Here is a 22,275-nt window from a genome sequence, read left to right as displayed (position 1 = left end):
CTATTGAGATTGTTCAAGATACTCCCTCGCTCGTATCAGTAACCACTGCAATGTTTGATATCATTGACTGATAATTTTAAATAACTAGGAATTGTCCTAATAGTGTTAAGGTCCAACCCTAACCCCTTTATTTATGTAATCATCCCAAGGGGCCTAGTCAAATACATAGTTAGTTAGTTGAGTCAATAAATCTCGTAACCAATTATCTGCATTAATAATAATTGTAAGTGGTTGACCCGCATTATATAAAAGGGACCACAATTAGTTATAAATGGGCCATAGTTAATAAATAAAGTGGTTAACCTGTATTATGCAAGGGACCACTAGTAGTTAGGGTTCTGGATGTCATAAAGCTATAAGAAATCTTAGATAGCAAGGGAAGAATCATCGAGTCTTATTGTAATGGCTCTCTACTCTATTGGAGGTTTCCCCCTTGAAAAGGAAAGTGAACATTATAATCTTCTTATGAATAATAAAATATCTTTGAATTTTGTCTCAATTCATATGATATTTCTTTGTTTCTGGAAATATTGTTTCGTATTTTTGGAATTATGTTATTCTTGCATTTCAAGTGCATAACAAGTGGTATCAAAGCACTTTCCAAGGACAACCGTGCCTCCAATTTTTACAAAAAAATTAGTCTAGAGACGTTTTTCGACGTCTTTAAACCACGATATATATTATTGAGCACATAAACCTTTAGATTTTGGAAGGCATGCTCGCAGAAACTACAAGAGGTGGTCATGCTTGTTGGACTCCCTTGTAACCCATTTGGGTACCTCTTCAAGTAGTAGCATGTTAGATAGAAATGTGCACGAACTGCACTTCCACGTACCCTTGGGTATATCAGAAGCCCCCTAGGGTAACCTGAAACCTAACCTTAGATAAATGTCAGTCATCTTACTGCTACAATACTAAGAGAATAACACTCGAGGAGATTACTCACACATACAATAGGGTAGTTGGGAAATACAACTAAGGGTATGGTCTATCATCCTTAGTTAGTGCTCTAAAAGATTTGGCAGAGTATTATTGTTGGACCCCTATGCATATTGCGATCTGTAGCACCTGGTACTCCTTTGTGACCATAGTTCCCTTAGCTATCTGAGGATCGCTCCCTACCTTTTCATCCAAATCATATCTATCAGTTGGGGTTTGGCAATGGCTATACAGATCATATCCAGTAGTTGAGGTTCTGCTGCCATAGTACAGATCAGAGTCAAAGGTTAGGGTTTTCACATCATATTTCAGAATCATTGTTTAGTGAGGTTTTTGTCCTCCATAGTCCAAATTAGATTGTCGCAACACATTCTGTAGTGCTAAGACTTTTGAGTTTCATTTACTATAGTCCAGGCCATATTTTTGCAGGATATTTCACTGTATCAAGCATTTTGGATTTTGGCCACTATAGTACTGATCAACTGGGAGTAAAAATCCTTTTAGAGTAAAAGAAAAAAGAAATTATGAGCCATCATGGGATGCTTGCAAGACACCTAGCCTATAATATTCAAGATGACGAGTTGATCGTAGTGGTACCATTCACCCGTAAGCACCCAATTTTCATGTGGTTCCAAACTTTTTCTGACATGGCTTCAAGTGACCCACATCATTAGACTCTTAAGTAAACTCAAAATTCGTCCAGGTCTAGTGTATGTACAGTACCAGGTCTCAGGTTATGGTTGCGAAGAAGGCAGTGGAGACAGTTGAAGCCCTGAAAAAAATTGATGGCTTCTAGACATCCATTTGACAAACTCACATAAGCATTGAATGCCCTGCAGATGTTTCACGAACCCATAAGGGAAGAACCTAGTTCTAATGCGCATGTATAAGGAGAATCCTACCATCACATTCATTTCCATGGAGCTCAACAATATTCGAGCCCCCAGACACCCAAGCTGGACATGTACAAATTTTACGGTTCTAGCCAAACAATATCGGTGGCACAAATGGAACAATATTTCCGCCTTAAAAATATCTGGGAAGATGAGACTAAACTACATGTGGGAGCTCTTTACTTAGACCAAGAGTGATGGAAATGCTGGGAGTGGCATCAAAAATGCTATCTAGGGAGGCCAACTTGGAACATGTTCTCAAAATCCATTTATGATTGCTTTGATTGAGAATCTCACTTTCTAGGTTGTCTCATTAAGCTTAGGAAAATGGGTACAGTATGAGACTACATTGTAGCCATTGAACAATTGGCTATTTGGACTGAAGTACTAGGAGATTCCTTTTACTTGGAATGTTTCATCAGTGGCTTAAAGGAAGTCATCAAATCCCATGTTAGAATGCATCACCCAACTACTTGATTGGAAACATGCAATAATGCCATAGAGGTAGAAGTCGCTTTAAATTCCCAATCCAATCATCCAAGTTTCATCGCACAGGCACGTCCCATCCCAGATACAGGCCCCACCCAAACAATTGAGGTTAAAAAAATGTTGCTGGCAAAGATGGATGAAAGAAGGAGTTCATTTTTTTCTCAAGGTAGTATCTAATTCCGTATTTATCTCTGAGGGGGGACCATGAAATATGAAGGCTGTTATGAAAACATTAAGCTTCAAATGGGGGATTATCACCTAAAAGCCCACATGTTTGCCATTGAAATGGGCGATTGTGACATTTTCCTTGACCTTGAATGCCTCGATACAATGGGCCCTATCAAGATGGATTCAAGAATTATATATGAGATTTAAGCAGAAAAACCACACTCATACACTACGGGGACTCTACGAAGGTGCTCCTACTATCATAAACTCACGTTGAATGGAGAGAATTTTAAAAAATGGCCATCATGGGATAGTAACACAATTTAATGTCATTTACACCATTGAATCCACGCCTCCTCCCATTCATCTCGATATGCAACAAGTATTAGATCGCCACTAGTGGGTCTTCGACAAACCTAAGGAGATCTCACCCTCTAGGGGTGAACATGATCATAGCATCCCTTTTCTCCCAGGTACCCAGCCAACAAATGTATGCCCCTATCGATATCCTTTTTCCCAAAAGAATGAAATTTAAAAAATCATCAAAGAACTCCTTGAAGCTAGTGTTATTCGTCCCAAAACCATCTTTTATTCATCTCTGGTGATCATGGTTCTAAAGAGAGAGTACGAATGGCACATGTGTCTAGACTTTAGGGCACTTAACAATCTCACTATCAAGGACAAATTTCATATCCCAGTAGTTGATGATCTACTTGATGAACTTCATGGTTCCAAATTTTTTATCAAGTTGGACATCTGCTCAGGCTATCACCAAATATGGATGAAGGAAGTTGACATTCCAAAGACAACCTTCTAAACTCATGAAGGCCATTAAGAATTCTTGCTCATTCCATTTGGTCTTTGTAATGCACCATCCACTTTTCAGAGCCTCATGAACCAGCTTTTAAAACTGTATCTCTGAAAATTTCTCTTCGTATTTTTTGATGACATTATCATCTACAACATAACATGGGACACTCACCTTGAACACGTTGACCATGTATTGCAACTACTCCATGATCATAAACTATTTTTCAGATCATTCAAGTTTTCCTTTGGCATCAAAGACGTAGAGTATTTGAGGCACATTGTAGGCCGTGAAAGAGTGAAAGTTGACCTAAACAAGTTTTAGGAAATACAAGAGTGGCCCCAACCAAAAAACTTAAAGAGTTTGAGGGGATTCTTGGGTCTCACGGGATACTATCACAAACTTTTCCAAAATTATGGATGCATTGCCCAACTCATCACTAATATTCTCGAGAAAAAAATAATTTCTTTGGACTGATGCAAGTCAGCATGCCTTTTTGGCTTTCAAACATGCCATGTGCTCCATTCTAGTATTGGCCCTACCACACTTTACAAAACCTTTTATGATTGAATGTGATGCTTCAGGTAGGGGTATCGACACCATATTAATTGAGGGAGGTGGACAATTAGCTTTCATGAGTCAAAAACTCAGTGGCAATCATTTGGGTCAATCTACATATGGGAAAGATTAATCATCTTAAATGAAGTAGATACTTGGTGACCATACTTATTGGGGCATCATTCCTAAATGCACACTGACCATCATAGCCTAAAACATTTCCTCGACCAACATCTACCATTTCCATAACAAAATAAATGGCTCGCAAAAATGTTGGGATATGATTATGAGAGAATTTATAAGAAGGGGCGTGACAATGTAGTGGTTGATGCCTTATCACACCAATTTGAGGATGAGGGCACCCTTTTATCCCTCTCTCTACCCATACTAGATTGGATTGAAGAAGCCCATCATGAATGGTTCTCCCACCCCTCTTTATCCAACCTCATTAATAGATTAAGAGAAGATTTTAATTACTTAGAGGACTACTCTTGGAAGGATGAGGTGCTTCACTACAAGGATCGGTTAGTGTTGTCCCTAACTCCACCCTCAAAACCAACATCTTGGAAGAACTTCACTGCGCTCTGGTCACATGACATTCAAGCTTTCACAATACTTATCCATGAGCACCCCTCTCTTTCTTTTGGACCGCCATGAAGAATGACATTATTAATTTTGTAGATTAATGTGATGTATGCCAGTGCAATAAACGGGAAACGATCAAGATATTAGGAACCTTACAAACATTCCCACTTCTTTCTTCTATCTAGATAAATGATTCCATGGATTTCATTACAAGTATCCCAAATTCAGGAAACAAATCAATCATCATAGTGGTTGTTGAAAGAATTTCCAAATATGCTCACCTTTGCGCTTTAACACACCCATTTACCCCAACATTGGTGGCTCAAGTTTTCATTGACCAAATCTTCAAACTGCATGGCATGTCAACTTCTATTGTGTCTGATTGAGACCCCAATTTCACCAACAAATTTTGGCATGAAATTTTCAAGCTACATAGCATGTAACTCCAACTAATTACAACTTATCATCCCCAAACCAATGGTCAAATAGAAGTAGTCAAAAAATGTTTGGAGACCTATCTATGGTGCTTCACTTCAGACAACCAACATTGATGAATACAATGGCTTCCTTTCGCTGAATGGTGGTATAAAACTAACTATCATGAAGCCACCAGGATGACACCATATGAGGTAGTGTATGGCCAACTCCCACCTTCACCACTTTCTTATATCCCCAGATATTCCAAAGTACAGGCAGTTGATCAGCTCCTGCAAAACCAAGTTGTCATGATCGCGCATCTCAAAGGTAATCTACATCAAGCTTAGAATAGAATGAAGTAATAGGATGACCAACATCGTTTGAGTGGTCATTTCAAGTAGGTAATCAGGTTTTCCTAGGACTCCAAACTTATAAGAAGGCATATCTCAAAGAAAAGGGTTGCCACAAACTAGCACCAAAATTATATGGGCCTTATCAATTACTTTAGTATATAGGAGTAGCCGTTCACAAATTGGTCTTGTCGACTACTTCATAAAGCCACCTAGTCTTCCATGCATCTTGCCTCAAGAAAGTTGTGAGAAACAACTACTCAAACAGGTCTTCTAGAATTATACGAGGAAGGCTCACTTTGGCTCCAACCTGAACATGTCCTCGATACTGTTGAAATACATCTCTGTGATTGCATGATCAAGGAAGTCCTCATCATGTGGAAAGACAACTCTCCAAAAGATGCGACATGGGAACTAATCACTATTCTTCAACGGTTTCCTCCACTTCAGCGTTGAGGAAAAGGATACTTTTGATGGGGGAAGGCATGTTAGGGTCCAACCGTAACCCATTTATCATATGTAATCATCCCAAGGGGCCTATTAAGAGTCATAGTTAGTTAGTTGAGTAGATAAATCCCATAAGTGGTTATCCACATTAATAATATTTGTAAGTGGTTGACCTGCACTATAGAAAAAGGACCACAATTAGCTATAAATAGGTCATAGTTAATAAATTAAGTGGTTAGCCCATATTATAGAAGGGATGACTAGTTTTTAGGGTTTTAGATGTCATAAAGCTATAAATAATCTTAGATAACAAGGGAAGAATCATAAAGTCTTATTGTAATGGAGCTCTACTCAGTTGGAGGTTTTCCCCTGAAAGAGGCAAGTGAACATTGTAATTTGCTTCTGAATAATAAAATATCTTTGCAGCTTGTCTCAATTCATGTGATATTTATGTGTTTCTAGCAAAACTGTTTCCTATTTTTGGCATTTTTTTATTCTCGCAAGTCAAGTGCATAACAGATAGTGAAAAGAAATATTTATAGGAGGAGTGAGGAATGTGGAAAGTAATAATTAAGTGAATTTAGATGATAATTTTTTCGAAAAAAATGAGAAAATAAAACTCTAAAATTTATTTATTTTGCTGGTCTTTATCCACCTAAATTCTTATTTATCAAAATTTAATTTATGTTTTAATTCTTTTACTTGAAATTTCATACAATTTTGAATGTATTGTAATTTTTTATTTAAAAAATATGAATAAATTCTGTAAGATTTAAAAATATTAATCATTAATATGTTAAAATTCTGAAAAGTCTCTCATATTTACCAAAAATATAACCCAAAAGACCAAAAACATGTATAAGCTAAATTATCTCGATGAACAAACTATTCGTGCTACTTTTATCGTATTAAAATTTTTAATTTCGCAGGATAATATATCGGATAAGATATGAGAATTTAATTAACTCTCATCTCCGATAAAATCAAATAGCCAAAATTTTGAAAATAATTTTAAAAAGCAATTAGAGTGGTCAAAAGCCCATAGATAGACATGAGATTCGAATTCCAAATATGTTCTATGAAGAAGTTGACTGTGAACAGTACAAGGGTGAAGGCATTTCTTCGGGTGTGCAATGTCATGCTGAGAGAGCACTACTTGTTGGATTTTTATTGGAAGGAGGCAGAAGAAAATAAATTATTGGTTGAATCTGCCCAACACAACCTCGTGGAGGAACACCTATCAAGATAACCACAAAGGAACAAACTAGCAGAATTATGGGGAGCAAAGAAGTATTTGTCTATTTTCTTGATATTGATAACCACAAAGGAACAAACTAGCAGAATTATGGGGAGCAAAGAAGTATTTGTCTATTTTCTTTTCTTGATATTGCAGAATTTGATACTTTTCAATTGCGATATAGTGCATGGTATTTTGTAGGGGGATATATTGCAGAATTTGATACTTTTCAATTGCGATATAGTGCATGGTATTTTGTAGGGGGGATATTTGGTATTTTTTTATTAATGTAGAAAGGGAAAATCTTTTTATTATTATTTATATTTAAATGAGTCCACAAAGGTAGATGGATAAAACACAAATTTGAAACTTAAGTTGTAGATGTTAATGGAAGGATCCAATGTCCGGTCAATACTATTAGGAGATGAAATCAAATTGGAAACATCAACAACTTCAATTCAAGATTAGAAGCACACGGAGAACAAGGCCAAGGTACTCTTTCAAATGTCTGTAAAGGAAAATGTTATTCTGCATATCAAGGATTGTACTACATCTCAAGCAACCTGCGAAACACTTAAAAAGTTGTATGAAACTCCCCATAATAATAGTCTAGTGTTATTGTTAAAGAAGAGGGGTTTCTCAATTAAGATGGGGGTAAATGAAAATATTAGTAATTTTCTTTTTAGAGTGAAATAAATTTCTAATAAGCTTATTGTTGTTGGTGAAAAGATTTCTAGAAGTGATCTAGTAACAATTATATTGAATGGGATGTTAGATGATAATCATATCTTTATCATTGGAATTTCATCTAGGAAAAAAGCTCCTACCTTTGATGAATTAACATGTATTCTCATGCAAAAAGAAGATATAAGGAAGAATCTCAATGCAAATCTCAAAATTTATATTTGGTGTCGGTTACCAAAGGGAATCAACTATACAAAGTAAAGGTATGTGATAAGAGCAAAGGAAGAAAGTCACAACCAAAACCACATCAAGGCACAACACCACCAAGGACAAATACCTATATGAAGAGGAAGGATGTATGCTTATATTGTGGTAAGCCTAGACACATTGCTAAAGATTGCAATACAAATTAAATTTGATGAGTCCAAGCATAGAAGGAATTCAAGAAATTTTGTTGATCAAGAAACCTCAGTTAGTGATAATCTCAATAATCTCAAATTATTCATTTCAAATGTTTCCTTATTGGAAAAAATTAATGATGACAATCTATGGTTTATTGACTATGGTGCTTCAATTCATATGACATGCAAAAATGAATGGCTTGATACCTATTATGAAAATACCAATGGTACTCACGTCTATCTAGGAGATACTCGATCTCATGAAATCAAAGGTTATGGTGATGTATGTGTAACTTTACCAAATGACCATATAAGAAAAATGATGTCTGTCCCTGGAATCAAGAAGAATCTAATCTATGTGTCCACTATTCCAAATCAAAATCTCAAAGTTGAATTTCGTAATTCACATTATGTTGTCAAGGATACACAAGATAGCTACAACATAATAGCAAGAGGAGTGAGAATTGGAGGCTTACAAAAGATTGATGTGACAAGAAAAATTCATCAGGCGTTGACATTCAAAACCGTGACAATAGAAGCTCTTTGGAATTGAAGGTATGGCCACCTTAATTATCATGACTTGTTGCTACTAAAAAACAAAAGAATGGTAGAGGGACTTCCATTTTTAAGGAATGAATATTTGGCATATGAAGGGTTTTCATTAGGGAAGATGCATGGGGAAGAGTTCCCTTCTCATGCAGATGGAAGAAAAAGGGATATTATTGAACTTGTGCATACAATTGTGTATGGGCATATGCAAACTAGATCATTAGGAGGAGCACATTATTTCTTGGTATTTTTTTATGATTCCACAAAATATAGTTGGGTTTATTTAATGAAAAATAAGAGTGATGTATTTGAATAGTTCAAAGATTTTAAAATTTTGGTTAAGAAGAAAATAAGAAAATACATCAAGATCCTCTTATTTGATCAAGGGGGAGAATACACATTAGGTGCATTTATCAAATACTACAAAGCCCATGACATTGTACAACATCACTCGGTGCCACATAATCCATAGAAGAATGGAGTAGTTAAAAGGAAGAAGAAAACCTTAGTGGAATGTGTGAGGAGCATGATGAAAGGTAAAAAATTTACCAATGTTTTTTGTGCTAAAGCTAGTAGCATTGTTGTTTATTTAAAAAATAGAAATCCAACAAAAAGTTTAAATCATAAGACTCCCTTTGAAGCTAGTTATGGTTATAAACCAACAATAATTCATTTAATAATATTTAGAAGTAAATCATTTTCACATGTTCTGTTGAGAAGTGTAGCAAGAAAGGCTCAATTTGGCTTAACCTTGGTCAAATTGAGAAAATTCAAAATTTCCACATCAACAAACAACTTAGAGGAAGTTAATTGAGGTGACATGGATCTTTTCACTTAGTTAACTTAGTAAATTCAAGTTAGAGGGCTTGGAATTTAGTTATGCATGTGTGTTTGATAATTTATAGCAATCAATTCAATTATTTTCAATTGTACTCAGTTAAACTAGTTCTAACAGTTAGTAGAACTAGTTGGAGGTTAGTGGTCTAGTGGGACACTATTCTAACTCATAGATAATCCAGTTAGCTGATTAATCAACCAAAAATAGATCATGCATGCAACGAATTCAAATTGCTCAGTTGTGGTGGAGATTCCAAGGCAGTGTAACATCAAGTTTAAACTAGTGTTGAGTGTACAGGTGTTGCATGCAATCAATGATCAATCCTTGGGAATTGTGCAATAAACTTCGAGGAAATTCCTAAAGAATAGGGGACAATTTCTTCAGGATTTGTACAAGTAAATAGGGGCTTTTGTGAGAAAATATTTGGCTAAGTGTTGACCATAGATTGTTCATTAAGTAGGAGAACAATTATTCTTTTGTAGGTTGAGCTCAAAGCTCGAGCTAGCAATTGTAATAGTTTCTTAATTCATTGATTAATGCAGATAGGATTGAGGGTTTTTTCCCAATTGGGTTTCGCTAGAAAACATTGTGTATTTGTGGTTTTTCTTATTGAAAGTATATGCATGATGTTCGAAGTTGTGAATTTCATTCTGCATATTAGTAGACTAGAATCGTGTCTCTTGATTTTAGATTAAATTTCTTGAGCAGTTACAATTTTATCAAATTTCTACATTGTAACAGAGAAGAATTCACATTAGAATAATAATTTCAAAGTTGTTCCTTAGGAGGTTCGAATTTGGAGCTTCGCTGTAGTAGGATTTCCTCAGATTTGGGAGAATGGTCTTCAATGGATTGAGATTAGAGTATGCCTTGTAAGGAAGCTCAAATTTCATTGCATGGAAGGATCACATGGAGGCAGTGCTTGATAACAATGGATTGGTGGATTATGTCAAGATATCCATTCCATAACCAGGATTAGTTGATGCCCAAAACCTATCCAAATGTAATAAATATGTCACCAAGTCCTGAAAGGAGTGAGAGACCACATTATCTCAAATATCCATGGAAAAGAGACACTATGTTCCATGTGGAAGGCACTTACTAAGCTATTTGAAATTAGTAATGACCATAGAAAATTTGCCTTGAAAGACAAACCTCGAAACATTAAGATGTAGAAAAATGATACTATTCCATGGTATCACACTAGATTTACATAAGTTTGGGATCAACTTGGAGGGGTTGGTGTGAATGTTGAAAAACATGACTTGGTGAGTCTAGCTCTTCTAGGTCTTCCAAAATCCTGGCATTGCTATGAGGACTATGAACAGAAAGGATAAATTACCAAATTGGGAATGCTTATGGTCTGATTTGGTACAAGAAGAAATCAGACGAAATACTAGAGATGGAGGTTCATCCAAGAGAGAGGATAATACATTTTTTCATTGGTTGGGAAGGACAAGAAGGGAAAAGGGAAGAAATCTCAAACAAAACTAGATTCCAACTAATGTGGCAAGAAGAAATACTTTTCCAACACAAAATACTTCAATTCTTATGAATTCGAGCATTATGCTACAAAGTGTCCACACAAAAATTCTAGCAAGAAAAAATCAGGAGGAGTAGTAGGTGAAGTGTTGGCTTCATAGTTCGAGTTGGGCTTCACCCTAATCACATGCATGACCAACATTGTGATGGGGAGTGTGTGGTACCTGGAATGAGGTGCCTCGTTCCATGTGACAAGGTGTAGGGAGTTTTCTAGTGACCAAGAGGAGAAATACCTCTAGATGCATATTGAGCTTGGGGATGACATAAGGTATAATTCTATTGGGATTGGTATAGTAACCTTTAAGAGGGAGTTGGGATTCCATCTTCTCCTCAAAGATGTCATGTTTGTACCAGACCTGAAGAAGAACCTCATCTCTGTAGTAGTTTTGGAATATCGCGGCTATGATTTTATTTTCAATAAAGGGAAAGCCTTTATGAGACACATAGCTATTAGGTAGGTGAATTTGATCGAGGTTCATGTGAAGAACCTATACAAACTAGATGTGGAACATTGTGTTACATTGAGTAGTAAGGCATAGAAAGTGCAGAGTCGATATGTTAGTGAACTTTGGCACATAAGACTTGGTCATTGTCACCATGGCACACTTAAAATTATGCAGAAAATAATCATTGGCCTCCCTAAAGGATCACTTGAGCAACAAGATGTCTACAATTCTTATACCTTGGGGAAGTATGTAAAATCCACATTCCATGATGAAGACAACAAAGAAAACGTGGTCTTGGAGAGAGTCCACTCTGATGCTTGTGGACCATTTTCAATAACCTCCACTGCCAGACATAAATACTATGTTATTCTTATTGATGATTTCTGAAGAATGTGTTGGATCGTATTCATGTGGAAGAAGGATGAGATATTATCAAAATTTGTAGAATTCAAGGAACTAATTGAGAAAGAGACCAAAAAGAAGGTGAAGGATCTTAGGAGAAATAATGGAAGTGAGTATGTTCTGAATGACTTCAAGGATGTTTGTGCTAAAGAAGGAATTCAAAGAGAACTGATAACTCCCCACAACCCACAACAAAATGGGGTAGATGAGGGAAATAACCAGAGGATTATGGGAGATGCAAGAAATATGCTACATGACCAAGGCCTGACATTGAATTTGTGGGTAGAGGCATGTAACACAACGGGTGAAGGCTCTCAGGAGCAATAATGGAAGTGAGTATGTTTCAAATGAATTCAAGGACTTTTGTCCTAAAGAAGGAATTCAAAGAGAAGTTACAGCTCCCCACAACCCATAGTAGAATGGGGTAGTCGAGAGAAAGAAATGGAGCATTGTGGGAGTTGTGAGAGATATGTTACATGACCAAGGCCTTCCACTGCATTTTTGGGCAGAGGTATGTAACACAATAGTCTACTTCTAGAACCAATTTCCTCATCAAATTCTTGGTATGCTTACAACCAAGGAGGCATTTTTAGGGAGAAAGCCAGGTGTTTCTCATTTCAGAATTTTTGGAACCTTTGTTTACTACCATGTCTCCAAATATTCGAGGAAGAAACTTGAGCTGACAACAGAGTTGGTAGTTTATATGGGTTACACTGAAACTCCACACAATTATGGGTGTACTTACCTTCCCTCAAGATGACAGTTGTGCAAAGGGACGTAAAGTTTGATGAGGAGAAAGCAATGAGATGCTCTCTTGAGAGGGAGATTCAAATACCACTAAAAGAGGAGATTTTAGATCGAAAGGAGGAGCCTCAGGAAGTTGTGGAGCAACCACAAATGGAGGAGTAGAGAGGAGGCTGAGTGGAGACATCCACTAAAGCAGAACCATCCACAAAATGTATAAGAAGAACTAGGGAAGTTGAAATTCTGGTGCACGATGTGAGGGAGAATGTGGGAGCTCCTTCAAATTTTCATAGGCAAAGGAGGTCACCTTAGAGGTACACTAACTACATGGCTCTAATGAATGAGCTTGTAAATACCGAGTCATTATCTTTTGACAAATAAATTCAGAAACTAGTTTGGGTTGATGCAATGGCGGAAGAATATGAATTCATCATAAAGAACAATGTTTGGGAAGTAATCTCAAGATCGACAAAAAAATGAGATGTGGGTTCAAAATGGATTTTCAAATTTAAGCATGCAACAAATAGAAGCATGGAGAAGTATAAGTCTATATTTTTGGCCAAAGGATTCTCTCAAGTTGTGGGAATTGAATATTAGGAAAGATTTTCTCCCATAGCAAGGTATTCATCCATTATATCAGTTCTTGCACTAGCTGCGTAAGTGGGGTGGAGGATCTACTAGATGGATGTAAAAACAACATTTCTCAATGGTGTTATTGAGGAGAGTGTACATAGAGCAACGAAAAGTTCTTGATACATTTGATCAGGAGTCTCATGTGTGCAGACTCAAGAAAGCATTGTACAGTGTCAAACAAGCACCCTGAGATTTTGTACACTCATATTGATAGTTATCTCACTGGATTGGGATTCACCGAAAGTGAAGCAGATGAAAACCTCTATCATATCTTGGTAGCAGGTAAATGGATTATCATTGTTTTATATGTTCATGATTTAACATTGATAGGTGTGAGTAGTTGATCAGTTCTTGCAAGGAGGACCTTGTAAGGGAACTTGAGATGAAAGACATGGGTCTCATGCACTACTTCCTTGGGCTGGAACTATGGAAAGGTGATGGGAATTTTTTTGTGTCTCAACGCAAGTATGCTACCAAGATACTTCAAAGTTTTCACATGGAGAGTTGTAAGCCCATGGAAACTCCCGAGCTACAAACTAGAGGATGGAGAATGCTACTTTAGGTGAAGAGGTTTATGCTAGCATTTACAAGCATCTTGTGGGTTCATTGATGTCTCGAGTGAACACATGACCAGATATGTGATATGCAGCCAACTAGCCAAGCCAAGTTATGGTAAGGCCAACCAAATTTTATTGGAAGGAAGCAAGCATGTTTTATAGTACCTTAGAGGCAGTACCCAGTATGGATTATGGTACAAATGGACAGAGAGAGTGAATCTACACGGCTTCATAGATGCAGACTAGGCAGGGAGTCATTCGACCGAAAGAATATATTAGGTGTAATTTTCATTGTTGGGTCTGCAACAATTTCCTAATACAATAGGAAGCAAAGGTCTGTGGTGCTCAACTCAACAAAAGTTGAATACATGGTTGCAAGTCAAGTAGCATGTGAGGTGATTTCGATGAGAAAGATACTTGTGGGACTGTTTGGTCAGGAGATGGATCCAACTATGGACTATTGTGATAATCAAAGTTGCTTTAAGCTCTTTGAGAATCCATTATTTCATGATCGATCCAAGCATATAGATATATAGTATCATCATTGTCGAGACTATGTGTAGAGGAGGATAATGTTGATGTAGTACATACTAACTGAGGAGCAAGATGCTCACATCTTGAAAAGGCTTTGCAAAGAGGGTAGTTTGAATTCCACAGGTGCAGGATAGGGGTGGTTGATAATCTCTTTATTGCTAAGAGGGAGTGTTGAGAAGTGCAACAAGAAAGGCTCAATTTGGCTTAGCCTTGGTCAGATTGAGAAAATTCGAAATTTCCACATTAGCAGACAACTTAGAGGTAGTTGACTAAGGTGACATGGCTCTTATCACTCAGTTAGCTCAGTAAATTTGATTCAAAGGGCTTGGAGTTCAGTTATGCATGTGTGATTGCTAATTTATAACAATCTAGTTCAGTTATTTCTAGTTGTACTTAGTTAAACTAGTTCTAACATCTAATATAACTAGTTGGAGGTTAGTTGTGCAGTGGGATAGCAGTCTAACTTAGAGATAATCGAGTTAACTGATCAATCAACCAAAAATAGTTCATGCATGCAAGGAATTTGAATTTCTCAATTATGGTGGAGATTCCATGATAGTGTAATATTAATTGTAAATTCGTGTTGAGGGTAGAGGTGTTTCATGCAATGAGTGATCAATCATTTGGGATTGCGCAATCAATTTGGGGGAAATTCTTAAAGAATAGGGGTTAGTTTCCTCAGGATTTGTGCAAGGAAATAGGGGCCTTAGTGAGAAAATATTTGGCTAAGTGTTGGCCAGAGCTTGTTCATTGAGCAGGAGAACAATTATTCTTTTGCAGGTTGAGCTAGGAGCTAGAGCTAGCAATTGGAATAGTTTCTCAAGTCATTGATTAATGCAAACAAACTTTAGGTTTTTTTTTTCCAGTTGGGTTCCCCTTAGAAAAAACTGTGTATTTGTGTTTTTCCTTAGTAAATGTCTATGCATGTTGTTCTAAATTGTGAATTTCATTTCGTAGATTAGTAGAGTAGAATTGTGTCTCTTGATTGTAGATTAAATTTCTTGAGTAGTTACAATTCTATCAAATTTCTACATGTTCCAAAAGAATATAGGAGAAAACTTGATGCCAAATATATCAAGTGTATTTTCATTGGTTATTTTTCTGATCATAAAGCATATAGGACGGTTAATCCTTCTATACATAATTTTTTTTGCATGTAGAGATGTTTTGCTTCATGAATATGAAAATGAAGACCATAGGGAATAAAATTATGATGCATGGCATATTCCCCATGATTGTGATGATGTCAAAGAGGAAGACGATGAAAAACATGAGCATAAACCAGAGGAAAAAGTTGATATGCACACCTTAAGTATTGAACGAACATCTAGAGGATGAAATTAGTCACCAAAAAGTAGAAGAAGGGATGAAAGAAATGAACTACTAAGAATGTCATCACGCCAATTTCAAACACCAGTAAGGTATGAATACTATGCCTTGATTACTAAAGTGGTGAATGTCATAGAACCTGTGAGGTTTGAAGAAGCTAATGAACATGTAGAATGGAGAAATGCAATAACAGAAGAATATGATTCTATTATAAAAATGATACATGGGAATTGATAGAATTTTCTAAGGTTACAGTTTCCATAGGTTCAAAATGTTTGTTCAAAGATAAATGTAATGCTAATGGAATTATTGATAAATATAAAGCTAGACTGGTAGCAAAGGGTTATTCACATAAAGAAGGGATAAATTCTGAAGAAACCTTTGCACCTAGAGCTAAAATGAATGGTGAATTAAAGGAATAATTATATCTTTTTAGTCCATAAGGTTTTGTAAGGTAGGGAGAAGAACATATTTTTTTCTAATTAAAGAAAGAATTATATGGACTCAAACAGGCACCCACATCCTGGTATGCGAAGATCGATAAATTCTTCTCTTAATAGGGTTCTACTAAAAGTAAAGGATATCCAAATCTCTATATCAAGAGGGATGAAAAAGGACATATTGTTTTAATTCATGTATATGTTGATGTTCTTATCATAACACAAAGTGCTACTAGGATAATTGAAAAAGATCAAAAGCAATCTGCCATAGGAATTTGAAATGATCTTGCAAAGTTGCATTATTGTTTAGGCCTTGAAGTTTGGAGAGAAAAATGTAGAAACTTTGTGACAAAAAGTAAATACACATAGGAATTAATTAGGAGATTTAACATGAATGGATGTAAAGTAGTATATGCACCACTGGAACAAAATGTTAAACTCGGTAGAGATGATGAAACAAAAGAAGTGAATGACACATTGTATAAACAATTGGTGGAAAGTTTGAATTACTTAACCATAACGAGCCCAAATATTTCATATTCAGTAGTGTAATTATTCAATTAATAGCTAAGTCACATGAAATTCACTAGAAATAAGCTAAGAGAGATCTTCAATATTCAAAGGAGAAATAAAATTTTGGTATTGAGTATAATAATCATTTGAATGTTGAGTTGACAATTTATTCAAATTCTGATTTAGCGGGAGATCTAGATGACAAGAAGTCCACCTTGAGTTAATCATGTAGTATTGGATCCAGTATTGTGTCATGGAGTAATAAGAAACAACCAACTCTTTATTTTTTTTCCACTGAAGCTGAGTACAATGCCTTATGCAATACAACTTGTCAAGGAATTTGGATAAGTATAATTCTTAAAGACATGGGAGCAAAACAAGAAGGCCAACAATCATCAAGTGTGATAACCAAATCTCTATCAAGTAGGAAAACAACCCAGCCTATCATGAAAGATCAAAACAAATTGGAACACAACATCAATTTTTAGGAGAAAAAATGTAGTCAAGGGAAATATATTTGATCTCTTATAATACAATTGATAATGTGGCAAACTAGCCCCAAGGGTGAGCCCAATTGGTCAATTTCCCATCGTTGAAGCACCTTTTCTATTGAGAGGTCATGAGTTAAATTATCTCAACACTTTGTTGATAGTGTTGGACCCGCAAAAATTTAAGGGATCTCCTCGATGTGAAGTCCCAATTACCTCACAATGTTTGGTGTAGGAGTCACATTTGGTATGAAGGCCCTCTTGATGAATCCTTAAAGATTTGGCTTGGATCTAACTGTCAGTAAGTGAGAGGGTTGCAATGATGTCTTTGAAAACCAAGAAGGTGTTCCTGGTGAGCGTTAAGTTGTAAATGTGACAAGCTTCTTCTATTGCAAAGAGGGGAGAAAAATGATCCTATAAGTGAGAGGTAATAGTACCACCAAAGAAGAGACACACATGAACTGGAAGGATCCATCTAACATCCACCAAAATATTCCAGAAAGGCTTCGATGGTCATTACAACCAACCAATGAAGAAAGATATGTCTAATATCCTGCAAAATAGTCCACAAGGATAGGAAATCAATAACAACCATCACAACACATTCTCAATAATATAAGTACTAAAATAACCCAAATAGGCCAATTATCTTAGCACATGTGAAAGCAAACATGAAATACAAACATCTATAGAATATTCTTACAAAAATTTATAATCCATGCATGAAGAACGTCCCGGCCTTGAAGGTTTTTGTTCTTAAGTAAAAATTCCAAGACACAGGTTTACAATGTACATCACTAGCTCTAGTAGTGGAGCATTGGAGCCACTCCTTGCTCCTCAAAGAACTAGCATATCTCTCTAATGCATTGTAGGAGGAGCCAAGGTGAAAATTCCTTTTCTCATACAATGAGGGAATATATATAACCAAGGGTGACTCATTTACTACTCTCATGATTGCTTGACTTTCTATGACTTTTCAAGCCACATGACTCTTTACATTCCATGTGTCCTTTGACTTCCACTTTACAAAACATTTTGGATACAATATACATGATCCACAATGGTGATGTGGCATATGACCACTCATGACATGAAATGACATGACACTGCTGACATGGACTACTTGATGGCATAGCAATGTCAAACCATTGTTGTTGTTGAGTGTTCATTGTCTTCTTGAAGATGCTTTCTTTTCACCTCCACATGGATTGGGGATGAGGAATCTTGAATGATCTCAAGTCTTTGATAGTGGTCGCAAACTAGTGTCCCTTCGCTGTCTCTTGATTGATCAATTGTAAGTTTAGCTACAAGTGAGTATTTAAGCGTGCTCACCTCCTTCTTCTCCTTCTCCATCATCTTTTCACGATATGATAAGGTACATGCTCCTGCAATTCACTAATGACGAGACAACATCAATCCGAAAATCCCCTAGTATAAGATGATGCATTATGATCCATCGACTAAGCCCAAAAAAATTGTCAGGCTAGGAAGAGGGGCTCAGTGATTGCACAATGTGCAGTTCCAATAGCTAGGGGAAAAGCTTGAGCATTGAGAGTATGCAATGCACAATTCAGGCAGGTTGGAGGGACAAGACTGCACAGTTTCTGGAGCTAGTGGGACAAGATAATGGAATGGGCACGTAAAGAGCTAACTACACAGTTATGAGAGTCAAGGAAGGGTGTAAAATTGCACAAATACATAGTTCAAGGGCTTAGGGGATGAGCTTGAGGCTTGAGGATATGAAGTGCATAGTTTAAGCCAGGCTGGGGACATGCCTCCACATTTCTAAAGGTCAAGGTTGGGGCTTGGACATAGAAACTACGCAGTGCAATAGTCATGGGAGGAAGGAATTGCACATTGTTCAATTCCAAGCAACAAGGTTATAACTAGAGGACAGAGACTGCACATTGTGTATCTTAGGAGAGTTCGAGTGAAGCTAGGTTTCTTGGTTAGGAAGTTTTTCTAAAAATGGCTAAGTGTGAGATCAATGAAATCGATGTGAATGGTGATGAAATTTGATTGTGATCATACACTTAGAATATTGTGATGACACAACAACATAGATCATCTGAACATATGAACAAATTATTTCCCTCCGTGTGACAACTTTATGACACTTAAGGTAGACTTTGGGATGACCATGGCGACACTTGTGCGACAATTCTTATAACTTTTTGAATGAGTCTAACGAATTTCTAGATAGTTAGAAAAGCTCATATACATGAAGACAGACCCTTGAAATCATCAGAATATCCTTGTACACATTGCGCAGCATCCAAACATGCCAAAAGACAGTAGTTTACCCAACAAGGGAACAAAACACTTCAAGAAAGATCATGAAATAAGATTCGACGTTTACAAAAACAATGTTCAAGATCGAGGAAGGCTCTAAAATTGAGTGTAAGCCAATATTTTGGAGGGTTTTGTACAATCTACAACACTTAGTGACACACTAGTTGAATTCCAAATTCTCTATCTAGGTTAACTTCTTATGTGCAGGGCTTCAGTTCTTCAAGGAGTATTGGTTCATCATGTTGATTACTTTGGTCTTCCCACTTACCCCATGAATAGAGATTTTCCCATTTATGCCTTTTCGGTTGAACACTACATAAAATTCAACGATATCACAATGTTTCGAGTTGGGAAAGGTAGTGTAGTCCGTGAGCTTAAGATTTTCAGAGAATAATTTTTCACCTTTCGTTTTTCTTCGCTACCAGCAGGCCTGAACAATACCCTGATGGAGTCAGGCAAAACACAAAGATTGCTCCACTGCTAGCGATCCTAGACAATACCCTAGCAAAGTTTCTTGCTTCACCTCTCTGCACAGAAAGTCTTTCTCTTTTTTCACCTTTATTTATTTATTTTAAAGAGAATTGTGCATCCACACTTATTTATTTTGGGGTAGAAGAGTGATCCCAACTTATTGATAGTAGAATAGGTTGTACCTTCAAAGAAGCATATAGAGACCTATGATTTAGGTTTTCTCATTTAGATTTTTCCCCTTCTCCACTTCTACTAATTAGATAAGCATGAAATCATTGAAACATAAAGACTGAGTGTAGGCATGAGGTTTTCAGAATAGACATGGGGTCATGGTTGGACCAAAACTCTCCTCATCAATGATCATATTTTCCGTCAAAACTTCATTGGCCAAAAGATACAACTAGCAAAAGGAATATGGACAGAAGGTTAGCCAAATGTTGAAGTGTCACAAGAATATTTAGAGTTTATCCACACATATATTAAGAAGCTACAACATGTACATGCAAAACACTTATTCACATGAAAAAAATAAACAAAAATCAAGCAAACAAGAAAGAAAAGGCTATGTACACAGTGTAGGGAACAACCCCATATATTCATTGGAAGGAATGTTTTAAGTCTTGGCCATTGACAAGGAGAGAGCCAATATTCTTGTCAAGTGATTGAAGACGATAAGTGGGTGGGACAAGCCTTTCATGTACGGTGAGTGGTTCATTCCATAAGGACTAAAACTTAGTGTTTTTTCCTTTGTCCTCATGGGCTTTATCCCACTTCAAGACAAAGTCCCCCACACTAAAGTTATTCTTCCCTACAAAATTCTTTTCGAAGAACCTTTTGATACAATAATGGTGAACTGAAATTTTTTATTTTTCTTTCAACCTTCCTTATAGTAGCTTGTGAAGGGTCTCCATCCTATGTTGCGCTAATAGAGACGACTTGCCTTGGGATTCTTTTGAGGTTGGAGGGTAGGAAAGTAGATGTTGGGTGAGAGGATGGCTTCTTTTCTGTATACCAAGAAGTAAGGGGAGGTGTTGAGGGAAGGCTTTAGCATGACTTGGTTAGTCCATAAGGCATTTACCAAAGCAGAGTGCTAGTTTTGTTGCTCAAAGAATATGGTCATTTTGATCATGTGGATTAGGTTCTTATTCATGGATTCAACAATACCATTCCCCTCTGGATAATAATTAGCTGAATGTTTCAATATAATACCATTTTCTAATGCAAAATCGTAAAGTATAAGCGATGAGAAGTATGTTGCATTGTCAAAAACAAGTGAATTAGGAATGTTAGACCTAGAAATGATTCTTTGTTGTAGAGAGCTAATGACTTCCTGATCATTCACCTATTTGAGTGGAATTGATTTTGTCCACCATGTGAAATAATATGTCATATTAAGAATGTAGGGGTGTTGTTTCAATGAATGCGGAAAAATTTCTCCAGTAATATCCAAGCCCCAATGTTAAAAAGGTTATTCCACTGCAATGGGATGCAATGGGTGGTTGACTTCTTGTTTCCGTCGGCACACCTTTGATAGACTTGACACTTGTGGGCGTAAGAATGAGCATCCATGAATAATTTAGGCCAATAAAAGCTGACCTATGTGATATTATGCGTCGCTATGTTGCCCGCAAAATGTCCCCCAGCTGGTCTATTGTGGAGATCACACAATACCTTTCCTGAATCATGTGCTTCTAAACAGCTGAGCAGTACTCCATTGTGGTGCTTTCTGAAACGCACCCCATGCACCAGCTGGTAGGACAATGTTTTAAGTCTAATTTCCCTCTTCTATCGTGTGGAAACGTGGGAGAGCATGATGTTGTGCTTAAGGTATTGGTGCACATTAGTGTACCAAGAGTTTGTGCTTGTAGTGGGAGAGGATTTATTGACATTGTACATCTCAATTTATTGCTCCCATATTGCAAGATCTTCTTCTTCTTCCTTTGTGTTCACTACTTCTTCCGTTAGTCGACAAAGACCATGGCCCTCCATTGTGTGAACTATCTTGATCTCTAGATCATATTCTTGCAAGCCAATCATCTTGTTCACTCTCCTTTCACACAACCCTTGTTGAATGAGTAGTGATCTAACTCATGGGTGTGGAACAAAGATAATGAAATATATTTTCAATAGATAGGGTTGAAAGCGCTCTATTGTCTTGTATACTGCATAAGATTGTTTATCCACAATATGGTAGTTAAGTTTGGGTCGTTGCAAACTCGGGCTCATGAAAGAAATAGGTTTCTTGTTGTTCAGATCATCCTTTTGGGTGAGTAGGGTAACGAGAGAAGTGTTAGAAACAAAGGTGTAGAGAAAAAAATATTTATTGAAGTCTAGTTTAATACAATGCACGTGCTTTTGTGATAGCCTGTTTAATATGGGAAAACACATCATTTTCCCTTTTATCCCATTTATAAATTGCATCCTTCTTCACCAGCCCCTATATTGGCTTAAAAGTCTGAATGTAGTCAGAGATAAACTTGTGGAGGAAGTTAATTTTCCCCAAGAAGGACTGCATGGACTT

This window comes from Pinus tabuliformis, chromosome Q, assembly GCF_031772625.1.
Source record: "Pinus tabuliformis cultivar Carrire ecotype Pingquan chromosome Q, CPIR1, whole genome shotgun sequence".
Taxonomy (NCBI): domain Eukaryota; kingdom Viridiplantae; phylum Streptophyta; class Pinopsida; order Pinales; family Pinaceae; genus Pinus; species Pinus tabuliformis.
Note: the sequence above shows the minus strand (reverse complement) of the source record.